Genomic DNA, 21,618 nt, shown 5'->3' with positions numbered 1-21,618 from the left:
GAGACAAAGGAATCAAACACAACTTCCGAAACAAGACAAAAGCCATGTTGTCACAGTGGTAGCCAATCACATTTAGCCAGCTGCAGATTTGCTCCTTCAGTTATTAAAATATGCAGTCAGCATGGCCATGGAGGATTTGTTTGAAGTGTATGTTTGAATATAAAGAGGTTGAAGTTAATAATGTGGACAAACAGAACTCTTCTGAAGAAACTCGTAAGGAGAGGGAAGGAGACAGACAGAGGGAGGGAGAGAGAGGGAAAGAGACAGACAGAGGGAGGGAGTGAGAGAGAGGGAGAGAGATGTGTGTATGCCAGGTCTGGAGGCTCAGAGACAGAAGGAAACAGACAGCGGGAAGGAGAGGGAAGGAGACAGACTGAGGGAGGGAGACAGAGTGAGGGAGAGAGAAGGAGGGAGACAGACGGAGGGAGAGAGAGGGAGGAAGACAGAGGGAGGGAGAGAGAGAGAGAGAGAGAGATGTGTATGCCGGGTCTGGAGGCTTAGTGGATGAAGGCGTCTGCTGCAGGGACCTGTGTTCAACCTCATGGTCACATTTTTTTTGTGGCTTTAGCCCCGCCCCCTCCCCCCACTAACCCCGCCCCCACCAGTGCGGCCCTCGGCCACGAACCACACTGTAAATTTGGCCCCCGAGAGAAAGTTTGTGAGTACCCCTGGTCTAGGAGGAGTCACTGCCCAGAGAGCGTTTCAAAGTTCTCATTCATTCCTCCTCAGTTCTAAAGGCACTCCAAGCTGTACACGCCTTTCGATATCAGCCGACTCTAACAGCTAGAGAGCTATGCATTACTGGCTATAAGATTACTGGGGTCATATGGGTTTTTCTCAGGGCCATTTTAGTTATACAGAGCTGCCAACTCGTCCGAGGCTGTATGTACGACCTCCTGCCAGTCCTGGCTAGTTTTCAGCCTGCTGCACTTGGCATGCTGCTACAGAATAAATATGTGTTTCAAGAAGACAGCATACAAAGTGTTTGTGGGCGAAAAGCCAAGACTATCTGAAAAGGTTACTAGACACGCAAACACGGTCAAAAACAGACAGGATGGCCTAGTCTGTTGTTTAAGAGGCACTATGGGTTTAATGACAAACTATACAAGCGAGTGCTTGGTTACTAAAAAGATACAAGTTTATGTTTGTGGAGCTTAATGGACTGTATGAGAAAGGCTCACCTTCAGTAAAAAAAATGGCTATTGTGTATTGTTCATGTGTTATTAGTAACTGTTTGCTGAACGTTTAGAACAGAAAGTAAACATCGCAGCCTGCACTCGGGCCAGCGCACTCATGGTGTGGGGAAGTGACACACCCACCAGGGGGCGCCATAGCCAAAGATCTAGGTTGTCTATGTTTAGAGATTTCCTGAGCAGCACAGTCTTTAGAAAGGTGTCAAACAGGTAAAATGGTGAAGGTTTGAAGGGTTTTATTTATTTTTTTAAATAATAAAATGTTTTAGAAAAAGCATCACATTCTACACATTGCTCGTGGTGGCACGACACACTAAACTTTCCGAAAAAGATGCAACGTACAACGTTTACTTCATTCTTCACTAATCGTTAGCGAAAGATGCTAAAAAATACTGCCTCAAGCTAAATAAAATCCTAAAATATAACCTAAAACATGTCCCTCAATTGTTTAAACGTCAACACCCGCAAGAATGGGCTTCCCAGTACAACTTCACGCTAATTTGCAGTTAGCCCTGGGCATTTTATGGCGGGTCCCATGCGTCTATTATGGTAATTATTCGATACCCCAACCGTTTCCTGTAGGATGGGAGATCTCGACTCATGGGATCTCGACTCATGGGATCTCGAATCAGGGAATGTCTGCTTTATTCTCTCAACTCCTTGTCCATTAACAGGCGTAGCGGGCCAGTACTTCATTTGTAATAAAAATAGAAAAAAAGTGCCTTGGACCCTCGTCAGGTTGCCACCTGACCGCACTTGCACAACCCATTGCCCGCGCTGCCAATGACTGTACCAACACAACTACTAGCTATCACACTCATACAAGTGAGACAATTCAGCAGGAGCGTAGCTTGCGGTCTGCCCCGGCTGGCAGTTTATGGGGGGCGGCAGGTGGGATGAGCCGTTTTTGGCAAGCACAAGGTAAGTGGTTTTCTTTTTCTAAACTTTTATTTTCCCTCATTGTTGTCTGCCGACCTGCACTGGCAGTCACTGGGCGGCGGCAAACTCAGGGACCGCCACACGCGTAACGAAACTTGCAAGGTGCGTCTGGAGCTCTCAGGAGAGAGTACTGTGCTGAGGGGGCTCCCTGCAGCTCGCCCCACCCCCCACACTGCGGGGACTGTGGCGGCCCATGTTACGCCATTGGGTACCGCCCCGTCACTAAAAGCTCTAGCTACGCCACTGCAATTTAGACTATTCCAGGCAGTGGCATAAAAATAGTTTAAGGGGCCCCCCTGCAATGTACACGGAGGGGCCCCCTGCTCCGGATTTTATCTGCAGCGCTCAGGTGTGAGTACTGTGCTGAGGGGGCCCCCTGCAGCTGGGGGGACTGCACCGCAGGGGATGCGGGGGCCTGTGTTACGCCCCTGATTCCAGGCCCCTAAAGCCTTAAGAATGGCTTGGATGACAAATATTAGACACTTTTAATATATTTTGAATTCATAAACAACTATTGTTGTATTCATTTTGAAAGTAGACAAATGGCTTTACCATGAGCAAGGCTGTCATAATTGCCAGTGTTGACAATTAGGTGCCAGTGGCAGCACCGGAAACCACTGGCTCAAATGAAGCACTGGTCTAGACTGATCATTATGAGTGGTTACGTGCATAGTGGAGACAGGTTCACAGTTATCACCTGAAGAAACAAGATCTCCCCATCACATGCATGCTATGTGTTATGTTCACCAGGTGGCCCAGCGTCATGGTACATACCTGAAGAAAATGCGTCATATCTGCGGGACATGAGCTTCTTCGGTCATCTCCTCTGGGAGGTGTTGGGTGATGGAGGGAGACTGTGGGCTCCACTATCATCCCTACCACCATGGTGAGGAGGTAATGGAAGAGGTCCTCTGCAAGGACTTATGTCATCATAACCTCATCTTGGTTACTGCATTGGATATCCATGTCAACACGCAGGCACGCGGTCAAAGTCGCCTCTCCCTCATAGGGGCAACCCTGTAGATCCACCCTTTGGTCACTGAACACCAGTGTGAAGCTACAATAGGCATAGGTTTTGGCACAGAACTTGGGATGATATGGCTGAGAACTGTCTTTGATTAGACACTCAAATGCAAGGTCAAGAATAACTTTGATACTTTCAAAAACTCTATCATCAATTAAAACAACAGTGAGTTGCTGGGTCTTGTGGCTCAGTGGACTAATGCATCCACTGCAGAGGCCTGTGTTTGACCTCATGGTCATAGGTTCAAATCCCGGTGGGTCCCCTCAGCCTTTCATCCATTTAAGGTCGATAAAATGAGTACAGTTGGGTATCAATAAACATCTTTTATTCAGGCCAAGATACCCAGTTAGGGGTGAACAGCTGCTTTACAAATACACATGTTATGTTAAAGAGGGCAGGACTACTATAAAAAACTTGATGGACCACCTTAAGTGTACTTAGCTCCTTGATCTTTGCATCCCTGACACCAATAATTCCATTACTAAGACTGGTGAATCCATACCTGCATTTTGCAGTCGCAGTTGCTTCCTTACTCCAGATTAAAAAGAGACTCTTCCAATTGTTTCTACTTAAGCACTGATGCTCCTATTCGCAGGGACTGAGACCCTAGCACTGTAGTCTGTGCTTGGTTCTTCAATTTCTCTACCATCTTTAACTAACGTAACACCTGCATGCCTGCTTTTGAGCATTTTACCATCTCGTCAGTATTTGTGGGCCTCTTGAATGCCTGTTCTTCCTCCATGTCATCTGCTGGTGCTTTCCATTGGTCTTGATGTTGGAGAGTTTAATATCTTATTCAGTCACCCTTTTCTTGAATGTCTTTTTGATGTTAACCAAACTTCTTGTAGTCATTTTGGCCCAGATGCTCTGAACACGGACAGTAGAAGAGGCAGGTAAAATGTAGTGCATCTAAGAAGTATGTTGCCATGTGTTCAGGTTACAAACCACTTACCCATTTAGAATTTTGGGCCGTAATTAAAATCTGTGCTGCTCCGAGTCCCAAACCGTATGCTGCTTCCAAATTCATGGCTAAATCTATTCTAGACATCATAACCATCAGTGTGAAAGTTACAGATGCATTGTAGTTGCAAATATTATGACTCATATTAGTCATTCCTGATTTACCCGTCTTCACTACGGGGGTTCTTTAAGACTTTTCCTGGTTCTGTGAAGGGTCGCAAGAGTATTGCAGTTGCTTAATGTGAGAAATTGAGTTACTGGTTGACTGGGGTGTTAGCCCTGGTCATGCTGCAACCACAACCCTTGGTTGCTTGGCACAGAGCAGTCAGGCGTAACTTAGAGGCAATGTGTAAAGCATTTGTGCAACACCCTAAACAGTAAAACAGTGAAAACATCCCAGAAAAAGATCCTGCATGAAGTTAGAATAACAGAGCGCCTAAAACCACAAAGCGACAACCGCAGCTATCTGGTTGCACTGGACCGGGTAAAAGTCAAAGGTTCAAGCCAACTGCGATGGAGCACAGTTTGGATACAGTTCCAAATTAGTTCCTCAGAAGTTTTACCTTCTCAAGTTTTGTGCTAAGAGTCCCTTTGCATTGGAGAGGGCTGCAAGGAGAACGTCACAGGAGTCTGCGTAGCGCAAAGTGCAACCGGGCATTGTGGATGTGAGGCTGGAGCTTTGCATTGGCGGTCCCTCGTGAGCAGGCAATGCTACAGTGCAAAGAAAAGGGCTGGCAGCAGCTCACGCTGGTTTTCAGTGCTAGCAGTGCGCTCTCAGTGTAAAGGATCCGTTTGTGGTTGCTAAGAGCCCAAAAGCTTCATTTAAGCTTGTCGTTCCCAGGGCCGGACTGGGAACCGCAACGGAAACCGGACCTGGCAAACTGCTCGGCTGGCCCCCCTGGGGGGGCTGAGGGGGTGCGGTTGAGATGTTTGCAAGGGCTGATTTCAGCTGATTTTGTTACAGAGGGTCGATATTGCCGGCCTCCAGTAACAAAACCGGCCCCCAGGGGACCAAAACCGGCCCCCACCCTGGTGGCCCACTGGGGAAACGCCGGGTGCCAGCTATGGCCATTACAGCCCTGGTTGTGCCACAACAAGGTTCCAGGACCTGAGGGGCATGACTTGGCGGTGGCACAATATGTGCTGCAGGTCCATTGGAAGCATTTATGTTAGAAATTGGATTTTTGGTCTGCTAGGGCATGTGCCAAAGTCAGACAGAAACCACCACTCTAGTCAGGATAAGGTAGTTACACTCCTAAAATAACCCCTGCTCACCCCCTTGGTAGCATGGCACGAGCAGTCAGGCTTATCTTAGAGGCAGTGTGTAAAGCATTTGCACATAACCAACAGTAATACAGTGTGAGCAATACAAAAGGACACCACACCAGTTTAGAAAAATATCCAATATTTTTATATACTTAAGACGAGACCAAAAATCATAAAAATCCACAATACAATACTTAAAAATCTTCGGTTATCAAAATATGCTTCAAAAATAGTTCCTTGATGTCGATAGCTCCGTCCGGGGCTAACACGGCATCGTGAGCAAACAAATACAAACAGTTCTGGCTGACCGCGGCGTCACGGGCCAGCTACGGTGTCGGGAAGACCCGCAAACAGTACCTTTTAGAAATGCAGGGCATCGCCGACCTCTCATTGGGCTTCTGAAAGCACGGCGTCCGCAGGTGTCGGTTCCAGAGGTCGGTGCAGGAGTCGTCGGGGTCCTCAAAGTCACATGCGTTGCAGATCGATCTCCTCTCTGTTGATGTCAGGAGCGCAGGTATCGGCAGGCGTCAGGTGCTGCGGTGCGAAGTGCAGTGGTGCGGCCTGTGGTGCCCTCAGGTCGCGGTGTGAGCAGCCACTCAGTGGCGGCATCAGATGGCGTCGTCGGTGAGACCAGGGTTGCGGTGCGAAGTGAATGAAGTGCTTGTCGCGGTGTTGGCAGGTCGCGGTGCAAGCAGCGTCGTCGTAATTACAGTAGCTTCTGTTGTCGACTGACGAACTGGAGTCGATGGTGCCGGCGTTGGTAGGCCAAGGCTGCATTGCGGGATGAGGGTGGTGCATCGTGTAACTATACGAGCGGTGCCCTCGAACCACGGTGCAAGCAGCGGCGTAGATTTCGGCATGGAGCGGCGTAGTTGGGGATACCAAGGCGTCGTCGTGAAGCGAGGCGGTGCGGAGTGTGGTGCCCACAAGTTGCGGTGCGAGCAGCGGCTCGGTGGTGGCAGCAGCAGGGGGCGTTGGTGAGACCAGGGTCGCAGTGTGGCATTGCAGCGGTGCCCTCTGGGGTGCCTTCAGGACATGGAGTCGGCAGCGGCGTCGTAGACGGCGTCGGGTTGCTTTTTCCTCTGTTGCAGCATAAGACACACCGTCCCCAGTGCTGAAGGCAGAAGAGCTTGAAGGCTTTGCTGTTCCTGAGACTTTTTGAACAAGGGGCAAGCTCTACCTCAAGCCCTTGGAGAAACCCACAAAAGTAGATTGCAGAAAGTTCAGTCCAGTCCTTTCACTGCCCAAGACAGACGCAGCCACTACAAGCCAACACAGCAAAGCATACAGCAAAGTGGTAGTTCCTCCTCACAGCTTCTCCTGCTCTCCTTCTTGGCAGTCTTATTGATCCAAAACAGTTATAAAGTTCAGGGGTCTGGGCCCCTGTATTTATATTCCCAAATCCTTTGATCTCTTAGGCATAGAGTATCCGTGCCCAGCCAGAACCAGTTCTGCCTTCTCTGGTGTGACTTTCTGGCAGGAGGTGGGGACGGCATTGTCAGAGGCAGACCAGGCCCTTTGAGGTGCAAGGAAATCTCCTCCCCCTTCTCCAATTGCAGCCCAGGTCTATTCAGCCCTTTCCTGACCCACCTAGACTATCTGGAGCCACTCCTGCTCCCCAGCCTTCTGTCATCTAATACCCAGACAGGCAATCCACATTCCAGCAGAGGCACACGGGATGACTAAGCAAGAAAATACCTACTTTCTAAAAGTGGTATTGTCAAACACTGAATGTAAAAATCACCTTCACTAAAAGATGCATCTTTAGATTCTGAGTTCAGGCATACTAAACCTTATTTTCCTACCTAATTCACTGAGCCAGTTATGTTTATAAGATGTTATAAACAAACTCTCCATTCTGTTCTGTGGTGAACAGATACTCTTGCAATAGCGAAAAACGAATTTGGCCGTATTTCGCTATCAGAACATGCCTCATACACCAGGGCACGTCCTATCTTTCACATACACTGCACCCGGCCCACAGGGGAACCTTGGGCCTACCTTAGGGGTGGCTGACATGTAAGAAAAGGGAAGGGGAGGGACTGGCCAGGCGTGCGCACTGGCCAAGTCAACATGGCAGTTACAAACTGTGCGCAGACTCTACAATGGCAGGTCTGAGTTATCGTTTCAGGGTTACTCATGTGGGTGGCACAATCAGTGCTGCAGGCCCACTAGTAGAATTTGATTTACAGGCCCTGGCACATCCAGTGCACTTTACTAGGGACTAACAAGTAAATCAAATATCCAATCATGGAAACACCAATCCATTACACCATTTACCACAGGAGCACTTGCACTTTACCACTGATCAGCAGTGAGAAAAGTGCGCAGAAACACTACGCCAGCAAAAACCTGGAGGTCAGACAGCAAAAACTCAGGGGAAACACGCCAAAAGATGCCAAGTCTAACAATTTCATTTACAGGCCCTGGGTATATGGTATACCACTCTACCAGGGGCTTACAAGCAAATTAAATATGTCAATTGAGTATAATACAATCACACCATGTGTAGGGGAGAGAGCACAAGCAGTGTAGCACTGTTTAGCAGTGGCAAAGTGCAGAGAGACCTAGGGCCAACAAAAAGGAATTCAATAACAAAATGGAGGGTGAAGGCAAAATGTTTGGGGGTGAGCCTGCAGAGAGGACCAGGTCTAAAACGTAGTATCACTTTGAGACAAACAAGTCCTGGTAAGAATGAACTGTGAGCAATATATAGTCTTTGTATCGGCACTATGGGCCTGATTTAGAGTTTGAATATCTGAATAATGTCTGTCAGGGTGACAGAGTAAATTACTTCGTCACCCTGACAGACATCCCATTCCCCAAATCTAGAGATGTCCACCGTCCTGTGGATATCTTTTAACATCTGTCACGATGGTTCCTGTCAATGTTGTAAGATTTTGACAGACGGCTCAGTCAGACAGGAAGGCTGTCCATCAAACCTTTATATAGTTTTACATTTTTTCAAGAACAAACTCCGAAAGCAGGAGTTTGTTTCTGAAAAAGTTTAAACTAATGAACCACACACCATGAAAGCTCTCTCCCATGGTGTAGGGGTTGTTTTGTTTTGTTTTGATTTTTGCTGTCCCTCACAACCAGGTTTTGCCTGGTAGTGATAGACTGCAAAAACAAAAGTCCTCCGACCACCCATTCTTAATTGAGCAGATAGTCAGATGCAAGGGAGTAAACAGAAAATTAAAATACCCCCCCCCACTTTGAACCAAAGCTTTGATGGCACTAAGCAAGTGAGCCCAAACCTTCCCTTGTCTCTTCTATCCTAGCATCTATCCTTTCATCCTTTCACCCTTCCATCCACCAAGCTGACATTTACCACTTCACTTTTACATACTGTTGACCATTCGTTTTGACATCCATCATTCAGTCTTTCACTGATGCATCCATTCATCCATCCATCCATTGATCTTTTCACCTGTCCTTTCACCAATCCATCCTTTCAACCACCTACTCATCCTTTCACCCATCCACCCTTTCACCCATTCACCCACCCATCTCTTTATCTACCCATGCAGCAATTCACCCATCAACCCTTTTTACCCACCCACAAATTATTTCACCCACTCGCCCATCCTTTCATCCATTCACCCATCCACTTACCCACTCAAGCATCCATTTATCCATCCTTTTACCCACCCATGCTTCCTTTCACTGAACCATCTATTCACTCACCCATGCATCCTTTCATCCTTTCACCCCAAAACACATCCTTTTATCTCTCACAGATCCTTTGACCCTCCCATGCATCCCCTCACCCATCCTTTCACCAATCCATCCTTTCATCTATCCTTTCACCCACCCACGCAACATTTCACCCATTAACCTATCCTTCCTTTTAACATTACATTCTTCTTTCCCTTTTCTGTCAGCCCATCTTTCTTTAACTTTAATTGTGAGCTTTTGTCTGCAGAGCTGCAGACAGAAGAAGCCCATAAAGAACTCAAAGCCAGCTGGAGCTGGTCAAGTGGGGGTTCACTACACCCCTGGTGAGATGGCTATCCTCCAATGGCCTGTACGGCTTTGGGCCGTCACAGAAGTATGTTGGAGATGGACCCGCAGTTGACTCTGCAATTGATGTACATCCAACTCTAAAATGGGCAGGCAGACTGTGAGTTTGACAGAGAGGGCACTCTGTCACCCTTGTGACAGTGTCTCCTCTCCACCAAACTCTAAATCAGCCTCTATATCTGTTTTTGAGGACACCCTGTCTCTTTTTTGATGGCAATGTCATTTCTTTTTGACAACTTCTTTTTGCTGTCACAATACCTCCTTGTGAGACCACTCTATATAATTTGGAGGATATATACCTTTACTTTGAGGGAACTATAAGCTACCTTATTTTTCAGGCACTTACAGCATCCCTTTGAGAGGAGAAATGCACTTTATATTGACATTCCAGTATACAAGAAGTGCAGTTTAAAGAAAAAACGGTCTGTGTATCCCACGCAGTGGATGTTGGCAGATGACTGGATTTCCCTATCCCTCTCAGATTTGTTCATTTGTTTAGACCACTGTACGTTATATTTAAAAGTAAATCTACAACCCAAACCTGACACTCTAGACTTTAAATGTAGTAACTGAAGGTCGTTTTATTTCTGAAGTGAGTGCATAAAAATATGTTTAAAAAGAGGTTGAAGGAAAAATGTTAGCTGAATTCAAAACATACATTAGATAGTACTTTCTATGTCAATAAAAATAGAACGTCTACTGGCATGTTAAATTGATATTGGAATTAAAATGCCATCTCAAGCTTTGGCTGTAAGAAAGTGATGACAAAGCTAAAATTTAAATTCACACCCTATGCTTTTCCACATCTTGAAGAAGCCTGTTGGCTGACCTCTTTTGCCCAGGTCAGTTCCTTTGCAGACATGGACACCCGGCTGTATGATGGTTTCAGAAATATTTGCAAAGATTCATCAAATGGCGCCAAAGTCGTAAGCAAATAAACAAATCAATTTCCTATGGGAGCTTGGTCCTAACTATAACTACCTAGTGGTGACCTTCACTGGGACACACACATATAGATATATATATACTTATATCTTCCAGATTTAGTATGTGATATATCTATTTATCCATCTATCTATATATCAATATAGATGACAGATATATCGATATATTATATACTAGAAGATGAAGTATCACAAGAAAACAACAGTCAGCCAGGGCAAAAAATCCAGATCCCAAGAAATGAAATATCCAAGAAAGTGACTCAAACAGATGGACTCACAAAAGAGCAAAAATATATTTCCACTACAATGTTTCAGCTTCCGCCTTCTTCAGGTAGTACAAGATTGTTTGATCAGTAGCTGCATAGATGAAACTTCTGGATTTTCAAAGAGCATCATGAGTGAAGATTCCCTTTAGAATGTGGAATAAATGCAGTCCTGAGATCTCTTGAGATATGCAGTAACCAGGTGGTATTGTCAGTGTGTATATATGTATGTGTATTTATATATTGTCACAATCTTGCACAGAAAATAACACACTTTCAGGACACGTAAAAGATGATTACAGTACTCAAGTTTACTGAGCTTCACGTAATGCGATTTGGCTGTCCCACTGCCTTGATTACACTTAAAAACCACCACAGTGAGAGTGCTTTACATAGGAGTTTCAACAAAAATATAGGACTGCTTGTTTGCGTTTCATGTCTACTATGTCGGCCATCTTAAACAGTCTAAATATCTTCACATGGTTTATATGTGTCTTGCATCGAACTGTTAACAATGTCTTAAATAAATTCATAGGTGAGCAAAACAAATAAAAGTAATAATAAACATGAAGTAAAAGGTATGAAATATATTATGAGAATTCATATATTGTATCCCTTTGTAGAATGTTGCAAAACACAAGACTAATTCTCAAAACATGTCAGCCACCTTGAAATACCTAATTTTATATATAAACATATACGTGAATCCTCAAAGCATTCTTTTTTTATGCAGACCAGTTGAATGACTTTAAAAACCGTTGCCCACAAAACCTAACAGACCTACAAAAACAAGCCCTTAAATCTCTGGCTGAAGGCAACAGCATTGTCATCCGCCCCGCTGACAAGGGTGGTAATGTTGTTCTGCTGAGCAGGGAAATGTACATTACTGTGGCCAATGAGTAAGTCAACAACAGGAAATTTTACATCATTGTCCTGAAAGAGACATATTCCAATAGCATTGTGGAGATATGGGATAAAAATACAGAGTGGAAGGATAAAGGGATCTTAGAATGGGAGGAATACTGCTTTCTGAAAAAAGATCATCCTATACTCCTGGTTCTGTATCTACTCCACAAAGTGCATAAGAACCCTGTTAACCCACCGGTCAGACCAATAGTGTCCTCTGAGGGGAGTACCATAGAAAACATCTCCAGGTACGTAGACCACTTCCTCAGAGATATGGTATGCAATTTACCTTCCCATGTTAGAGACACTAAGGAGATTTGGGGAAAACTAGAGGGTATAAACTAGGGGTGCGCGGAATTTATGCAGTTGCACTACGCAAAGCTCAGTGAAATGGTAAAAAATCTCCGTGAGCACGCAGAGTGCAGCGAAAACGCGGAATTGCTTGTTCCGCCAGTTCGCAATGCTTTGTTCCTGTTCGCGAACGTTGTTTGCAAGCTTGGTGAAAATATCTCGCGAACACGCATTTTGAAAGCGCGAACACACACAAAATTCTGCGAAGCGTTGAATTTTTGGCAATTCTGCGCTCTCCGCGGAACGTGAAAATACCCAAATTCTGCAAATTCCGCGAGCGGAATGGAAATTACCGCCCAGGCCTAGTATAAACTAGGTGAAGGATTTCTTCCTGATTTCCCTGGACATCAATTCATTATACATGATTATTGACCACCAGCAAGGGATACAAGCATGCCAACACTTTCTCCAGACTAGGCACATCAGATTCAAAGCACACACGGAAATGATTCTTAGTATGATTGTAGGAGAGTAGGATCTGCACTTATGTCGCCCCCACTTTTTTTTTATGTTAACACTGGTTTCTGGCTATAGTCTGGCTGGGTCCATGCTAAACAGGGCCCCAGTCTCTCTGTTCTCTCTAAACAACTTGGAGTGCATATAAGATGCACTAGTGATTGGATACTGTGGTACCTTATGAGCCCCTAGTATATGGTACCTTAGGTACCAAGGGCATAGGTACTTCACAGGCCTACCAGGGGCTGAAGCATGTATTATGCCACCCCTGGGAAGCAGACTAAATCTGACACCACAGGCCTGCTACTGCAGCTTTGGTGAGGTAGTGTTAGCACTCCTCACTGAGGTATAGGTTCCTATATCTCACCTTACACACACATATAAACCTATCAGTCACCCCTAATGCAGGCCCTATCAATCCTGAGGGCAGGGTGCTTGGCTTACAATGTGAGGGGGTGCCTCTGCATGAGCAGGGCCCCTCTGCAGCTGGCAGAGTATATTCTCTGTGGCTGTTTGTGGATGCGGTTAAACCATATACTCTTAAGTGCATTATAACCTACGGGTAAATGTTAACTTTGGAATGACTGCATCAAAACATGTCGTGTTTGGTGTCAAACAACTTGGAATCATACCCCCACACCAGTAACTGGTGTGGGAGTATGATCTCACACTTCTAGAGGGGAAGACATGTACCTACTGTGGAAACACGGTAGAAATCTGAAAGAGCCCTGGCATCACAAAATGGATGCCACCAGCACAGACACTGGGCTGCCCTCCTGCTGCTGACTGAAACTCGCAGTGGAGGAGGCCCAACAATAGGCATCCTGCCACAGGGAGGTGTAACCACCTTCCAGACAGGATTTAGTGTATTGGGGCTGGGTGCACTCCTAGAGTGCTTTGAAGTCCTGCACTGGGGGAGCAGTAGGTTCCACTGTGCATATGCCAGCTCAAACCGGTTCAGGGGCTACCTGCCCTTGCTCTGGCGTGAAACGGGACAAAGGGAAGTGGGTGTAACCACCCACTCCCCTGACCCTCCCAAACAAGTGGTCATAGAGCTAGTCCCTCCCTTTCCTTTAGTATAAGATAGGGAAACCTTGCCATTGCAAATCAGATGTCCCTGGATGATGCTCTACAAGAAGAATCCTGGCCCTTCGACATTCCACTACCTTTGGAAGACTGAAGAATCTCCCTTGGAGTCAAGGAGTGACTCCCCTGCTTGGCAGGCACCAAAAACTTTAATCAACGGTCGTAAACTTTCCCGCTCCTGCCGGAGTCCGAAGTCCCTGCAGCCCTGGAAGTAGATTTCCTTACTTCTCAATGGCCATTGTGAGTCCCCAGCAAACCTGATGCGAGTGGACCCCACGAGTGACGAGGAACAGCAATACCCGGGTACCATGCACTATTGTCAAGTGCAACCCCTTCACGACGTTCTACGAACTTGTGCATTGGACCACGTGTGGTCCAAGCCTCCAGCAGGATTTTCCTTGAAAATCAGAGGCCTACCTCGTCCCGAGTGACCGTGGGCTCCTGTGAAGTGAATCCTCACAAGGTGTCTTCATGATCCCTTGCTGGCTGGCTTGTGGGTCCCCTGAAGACTTTCTCATCAAACCAAAGGGCTCCCCTGGTTGCTCCAGGCCTGCTCTGACTTACCCTCACTGGGTGAGTTCCTCAGACCTTGCTGGTCTGCACCGCTGACTTTCTTCAATTTCCACAAGACTTACTGTTGCCAAAGCTTATTGGCTCCAATCCAGTTGCTGACACCTCAGTAAGCTGCAGACTCTGTGGGACACTCCGAATCCAGCTCATGGTTGTCGTTGACACCTCCTGGACCTCGTGGCTGAAGAGTCAAAACACCATTGATCACCTGAAATCACCCAACTTCCGTGGGCATCCATCTTCCTGGCCCCGGGTCACTGGCAAGTGACTGTGAACACTGTCCCTTCTGCTTTCAGGTCTTCTTCATCCTGAATCCAGCCTTGGATTCCACCGGACACTTCTCCAGTCTTCACAAGCAGCAATACTTCTTCGGCTTCCATTGAAAACGACGACGCAACCCGACACCAATAGACACCTATGCACCTGGCTTCCCTGGGTGAGGTAACTCGTGCACTCTGGTGCTCCTGTGGGTGTTGGTCCTCGAACTACTTACCTTGTAAGTGGCTTGCTTGTAGACTCCCTAGAAGTACCCTAAAACTTTAAAATTCCAACCGCGACTTGCTCCATTGAAATCAATAGGGAACCCGCGGCTGTGTTCTCACACTGCACGCTTCTCCCGTGGGTCCTTTACTTACCTGCCTTGGGTGGATTAGTGAGGCCCCAGCGATTCTACAGGCCCTAGGCCTTGTCCCCTTGCAAGTCGACATTCCTAAACCTCTTTTTTAGTATATGGTCTGGTACGCCCCTAGGGCCCCAGCCATAATTGTGATTAACTTATTGTGAAACGTTGATATTTGCATATGTTCCTGACTTCTAATCTCATAAAGAGATTAGTAGAGTGTGTCTAGTAATAAATACATATATATTTGATATATATACCTGTGTGGTGTCCTTTCATTTGGTAATTCAAGAGATTATAAGGTAAAACAAGCTGCTTTGCATTCCTCTGAGACTTAGCCTGAAGGCTGCTCTCCACAGCTACCACTAGGATAGCTTTCTTTAAAAGGTTGTCTTAAACCTATCTACCATAAGAGTCGAATTGGACTGGTGCAAGGTGGCCACTATAACTAGTGACCAGCATATGCCAGGCCAACTTCTCACAATGATCAAGTATTGTTTCAAGAACAACAATTCTCTATTCAATGGCACCTTATTTAAACAAATCTTGGAGACCGCCATGGGAATATGCTTTGCCCCAAGTTCTACAAAAGTATTCCTGGGACAATGGGAAGATGAAATCTTTAAAGACACTATGCACTTCCCGGAGACTGAACAGGTCATACTATGGCTGAGGTACATTGATGACCTGTTTATCATTTGGAAAAGAACAAAGGTGGAGGCTAACACGTTTGTTGACAAACTGAATATCAATACACACACATTCTTTTCACCCGCACCATTAGTAACAAGATAGTTGACTTCCTAATTGTCACGATTGAAATTGTTTATGACAAAATACAGACTAAATTGTTTTGCAAAGAAACAGCTGGTAACAGTTTGTTACATAGCCTCAGCAGTCATCCAGATACCCTCAAATGCAGAATCCTAATCGGGAAACTGCTGAGGGGAAGGCAGAACTGCAATACTGATGAGGCTTTTGTAGCAGAACAAAAGATTATTGTGGAAAGATTCAGGGAATGTGGGTACCCACAGTGGGTACTCAACAAAGCGATTACCAGAGTCTCCAAAATACAGAGAAAAGAAATTCTATTCACATCTAGTACCAAAGAGGAGGAGGAAAGTGAGACAAACACCAGACTTATGCTCACCTACAATGACAGCAAGAAGGATTTCCAACGTATCCTTACCAATAGCTGGGATATACTGACAAGTGACCCCACCATTGGACACATGATACAAGACAGGTACAAGATTACATTCAGGAGAAGACGTAGCTTCAGGGATATGCTAGTCCATAGTGATATCACTATGCCCACGACGAACAAGTTACATACACTACAGGGTTTCTTCCCATGTGGTCACTGTGAGGCCTGTAGAAACAGCTATATGTGGAAGGAAAATACCATGGGGGTAGGACAGAAGAATAAGAAGATCGTATCCCAATTCCTCAAATGCAGTATGTCATTTGTCATCTATGTCTTGGAGTGTCCTTGCAAACTTAAATACGTTGGGAGTACAACCCAGATGATCAAAAAGAGAGTATTGGAGCATATGCGGGTTTTCACTAATCAAGATCAGCATTACCCAGTAGCCCGCCATTTCCAGATGAATACAGACAGTTCTCAACTCACGTATTTTACGATTGAGCAAATTCAGAATACATCTACAGGTGGAGACAGGACCCTTAAACTCAGAAAAAGAGAGTCTAAATATATAATTGATTTCCAAACTATGAGTCCTGGGGGGTTGAATCTGGATGAAAAACTGGGGGTTCACTTACACGACAACTAACGTGTACACGTATTTATTGCCCTGTATCCTCCATGTTCATTTATAGCTTCTAGGGGAATCTAGTTAAATTATTGATGCATCCACTCATTGGCCTATGTTGTTTTTAATGCACAATCTATACAACCTTTATCTCAATTATTATTATTCTGTTTGTTCGTTACAGGAGGAAAGCAAGGGGCCCATATGGCTTTGGTGGTTTCACTCACACGGGCTTCCTACCATTTTCTTAGGAGAACTGCTGGATTGCACATCCACAAAGAAGATTTCTTTATTCATGTGGTAATTGGAGTTTTGTCTAGCTTTGATTTTGGAGCACACATTAGATTTGTCCCATTTTGCGACATTTTGCAACAACTATTGGGAGCATGGGCACTAGTCCCTTTATCGGACACCAGTTCCTCTCTATAGAGTAGCCTACTCCTCTGTCAGCCTGAGATCTGCACGGGTCACCCTTGAAAGTAATACTTTATAATATAGAAGTATTAGGTCATGTGTTTTATATGACAGTAGTGACTCTTTAGTTAACTTTGACATTCTAGTCCTCATCTGAATATATTATCGGGTGTACCATGAAAAACCTATACTGTACACCACATAGCATGTATTTTTCTGATCTGCAGGGTTAAGGACCAAACACTTACCTGATATGCTGCTAAGATCCTAATTTTGAAAGTCATTCAACTGATCTCCATATCGTAAGAGTGCTTTTAGGACGCACGTATATGCGTATGTATAAAATTGGGTATTTCAAGATGGCAGTCAAGTTTTGAGAATGAGTGTAGTGTTTTGCAAAATTCTACAAAGGGATACAATATATGAATTCTCACAATATATTTCATATCTTGTACTTCATGTTTATTAATAATTTTGTTTGTTTTGCTCATCTATGAATTTGTTTAAGACATTGCTAACAATTTCAAAGCAAGACACATATACTCTATGGGAAGATATTTAGACTGTTTAACCTCTTCAATGCCTATGACGAGCTGGTCTCGTCATGGGCCGCGGTTGCGCTGTGCCCATGACGAGACCAGCTCGTCATAAACCCCGCCCGCTAATGAAAGCGCCGGCACAGGGCGGGGAAAGGGGCGGGCACTGAAGGGGTTAAGATGGCCAACATATTAGAAATGAAACGCAAACAAGCAGTCTTATGTTTATGCTGGAACGCCTATGTAAAGCACTCTCACTGTGGTGGTTTTCATATGTGATCAATGCTGTGGAACAGCTGAAACGCGTTAAATGAAGCTCAGTAAACTTCAGTACTGTAATTATCTTTTATGTGTTCTGAGAGTCTTTTATTTTCTGTGCAAGATTGTGGCAAGGTTTCAAGTTGGTACACTTCACCGATGGATAAAAACAATGGTTAGGCTGATATTTCAGTCATACAAAAGCAGAGAAATTCAGCTGTTATAGTTAACTGAGTTAACTATAACTTGCCCCCTGCAGTGCACTGCTTATGACCTCATATATTACATCACTCATGACATGGTCAGTGACATTTCATCACACCAGAGCAATCTAGGGTCAAATTTGTGAACTAAACCAAAGCTATGAGAGCACTAAGCAGAGTCAGAATGGATACTAATAAATCCCATCAGCCACCAAGATAGCAGCCCACATCATCTGGGATTCGGTAGCCCGTCCTGAGCCTCCAAGATAATCAAGGCTGCAGATGAGAAGGGCAATTGTAACCTCTCCATTCATCTAAGATGAGGTATGTGCCCTGGATGTTTGATAGGCTACCTAATGTATTGATGGTGGTGATGGAAGCAGTGCAAAAAGAGTGTAAAGTGATAGTAATAAAATCATCTACTAAGATAGAAACAACCTTTAATAATGTCTATCCGAGTGACAAGGTTAAAAACAGTGTAGTAGCAGTTTTAACAAAATAACTGCTCAAGTCCGAAAGAACTAAAAGGGATCTACATGTTTCAGCCGAGGGATCAAATTATAATCCGGCTTTCATCAGGACCAACAAGAACCTGTGCTACTGCTGTATGTATCGTGAAATTTCTATAAAAGTGAAAAACACTAGAAAAACAAATAGAATGACCTACTTGGAATAGAGATTACTCCTGGTTTATTTGTAGGAGAAATATATCTTCAAATCCTGAAAAGAAAGTACAGGAAAAACAGTGCTCATTATGACTTGAATAGTGCCACAACTAAGTTTAAACACAGTCATGATTTGTCAATTGTGCAAACCATGCAGTAGACCACTCTAAACATATGTGTGGCGCAAAGAGCCAGCTAGTGCTCAAATAATTAAATGAATCAAAAAAGCTTACCCGTAAAAAGTACGGGAGACCGCCTCACCTCACCTGGCATCCGCTCAGATAAAAGAGGCCCCGCTCTATATGAAGACAAGCAATTATCAGCAAAATTTTGAACCTCCTGTCTTCTGTTTAAAAACACACCCAAATGTCACACTAACGAAAATAAGCGTCAAACATATATATACCAAAAATATCTATATGTATGAATAGGCATAGTCTGTGTCAAAAAGATATGTTATTCAATATCTTATTGTGGAAAAAGCACAAAGCAAAGGCTATATGAACTGAATCTTAATGTCACAAGACCAAGGTCTGGTGTAATGAAACTTCTATCTTCTGTTTATAGACACACATGGGTATCACCCGTGTCACGCTAACGAATTGAGCATCACACATATATATACCAAAAATATCTATATGTATGAATAGGCATAGTATGTATCTCAAAAGTATGTTATTCAATGTCTTATTGTGGAACAAGCACAAAGCAAAATCTGTATGAACTGTATCTTAATGTCACAAAACCAAGGTCGGGTATAATGAAATCTGAACTTACTAAGCAAAAACGTTACATAGAGCCAACTGCTCTGATATAAAGAAGATATAAAGAAGATATAAATAGACTTGGAGCTCTGGATATATGTGTCTACATGAGTAGTCACACTTCAAATTAGGAACAACAACGTTCCATTCACATGCACCGGAAAAATAGTTTAAACATGTGCAACCAAATGTCCCTAGAGCACCTCTTAGCTCCGCGCACAATGTCAAAAGGATTATATGCCGGCTGACCGGTAATGAAGAACTAACCTGTCCGTCGGTACCTCGATGTGTCACAGAGCAGGACGGGGAGGTAAACGCGCGCGTTTGTTGTATGTTGCAATAGTGCAGCAAAAGGCGCCGCGCGCTGTCTAATGACGTCAGACTGATGCACCCAGGCATCATGGGAAATGTAGTCTTCCATCTGGTATTCAGCTAGTAAACAGAAGTAAGGGACGAGATATACTCGTACTAGTGGATCTGACTAAGTCAGATATAACATCATGTCTTGTGCAGAAGGAGGGAAGATGGAAAACCTACAATATGGGTTTCGCACAACAAAAAGTTTGCATTGCTCCAGATAAATGTGTCAATGTCCAAGTACATAATTAATTCATATTAAGTGTTACAACCGCCCCTCAATAAATACTATTAGGAAACAAAATGGAAGAGCCATGTACTTAAGACATTGGTCATGTCTGAGCAGTTATATCGGTTAAGAGAGAGGTCACCCTATAACTGCCTACACAGGTTAGTCAATGACTGCTATAAATGCCTCCAATGCGGCTTCGATCTAGACTCCTGGCGTCCGCCCCCGGAGCAGAAAGGCCTGCCACCGGTAATGACTTTCAGGATGGCCCTCCTAAATTGCCGTTCATTACCTAGACATGCCATAGAGCTCTCCCTGCTCCTTGAGGAACATGACTTAGACGCCTTGTTTCTTACTGAAACCTGGCTCACAAAGGGAGCTGACTCAGCTGTAGTACAAGCCCTCCCCCCTGGATATGTGATTCAGAGACAGGATCGGGAAGGGAGCAGAGGAGGAGGCCTGGCTATTATTTTTAAAGATACATTTAATTGTCGAATTTTACCTACCCAGATTCCAGTGTGAAAGTTTGCTTTTCTCCCTCGGCTTCTCTCCTACATGTAACTTTTCCGGAGTCCTCATTTATCGCCCGGCGGGCCTTTTTATTAGAGAGCTCCCGGATTTTTTAGCTAAAACAGTTAGCTCCTCTTCAAACTTCTCTGTTCTGGGCGACCTCAACATTCATCTGGATTTATCCACATCTGTAGATGCTGAGGCGATCATAGATAATCTGGGGGCTCTGAAACTTATTTTAAAAGTGCTCGCCCCTACCCATCAGAAAGGCCACCTCCTCGACCCACTTTTCTCCAATATTGATGGTCTTGTGGTAGGAAAGCATACCCCCTTGCCTTGGTCAGACCATTTTCTAGTCCCTTTCGGCTGGACAATCCAGGAGGGTTGCCAGCCACGGGAAAAAGGGAAAACATGGTGCCGAAATTGGTCCAAACTCTCTGTTGAAGCCTGGGCATCTATCCTCAATAACTCTAGATCTGTGCTAGGGGAGAACCCTGAACGGGATGATTATCTAGTCCAGCAATGGCTGGAATCATCCTTAGATACATTGATCCCGGAAAGCTGGATAACTAGGAAGAAAGAGAGGCTTTGTGTAGCATGGTACTCCCCCAAACTTAGAGAACAGAAACAATTATGTAAACGTCTCGAGAGACGTTGGAGGAGGGACTTCTCAAATGTAGAGAAAACTAAATATAAAGAAGCTATTAAAGTCTATAAAACGGAAATTAAATGCGCACAAGCTGAGTATTATTCAAGCAAGATTATGTCCGCATCTAACTCTCCACGGGAAATCTTTAAAATTATGAAAACCTTAATCAAACCCCCCTCACCCACATTGCCTTCAGAGGACGCTGCAGGACGGTGTACTAGGTTGGAGCAGTTCTTTCATAAAAAAAATCAATGATATTTACTCTACCTTTACTCCCCCTCTGTCTTCAGGAATGACTTCGGCAGAAGCAGAGCCGCACTTTGCGGAGCTACTCATTGAGACCATTCCCCACATAGATATAAACTCCCTGAAAACCTATATGGAAAAATTGAAATCAGGATCTCCAAGAGACGCAGCATCTCCCTCGACCCTTTATCGGGTCTCTGACTCTGTTGCACCAACTATTTTAGAACTCATTAATAGCTCACTGTCCTCTGGAATTGTGCCGTCCACATGGAAGCGAGCTATGGTCAGAGCATTACTGAAGAAACCCTCCTTGGACCCCGAGGTGTTTGCCAATTATCGCCCTATCTCACTCCTACCAGGTATTGCAAAGATCTGCGAAAAACACGTTAATCATGTTCTCTCCACATTTTTGGAG

The 21,618-nt window shown here is 44.7% G+C and overlaps 1 protein-coding gene across 2 annotated transcripts in view; it reads left to right on the top strand.

Annotated features, from left to right (window-relative positions):
- Positions 1-2,006: 2,006 nt before the first annotated feature.
- Positions 2,007-21,618, top strand: part of SLC46A1 (solute carrier family 46 member 1) — a 206,214-nt gene continuing 186,602 nt past the window's right edge. For both annotated transcript variants that reach the window (XM_085649112.1, XM_085649110.1), the window contains exon 1: positions 2,007-2,114. The gene's annotated coding sequence lies outside the window, so the exon portion shown is untranslated. The remainder of the gene's footprint in view (positions 2,115-21,618) is intronic.

This window comes from Triturus cristatus, chromosome 3_2 (genome assembly GCF_964204655.1).
Source record: "Triturus cristatus chromosome 3_2, aTriCri1.1, whole genome shotgun sequence".
Lineage (NCBI taxonomy): Eukaryota > Metazoa > Chordata > Amphibia > Caudata > Salamandridae > Triturus > Triturus cristatus.
Note: the sequence above shows the minus strand (reverse complement) of the source record. Positions and strands in the feature narration are given on the sequence as shown.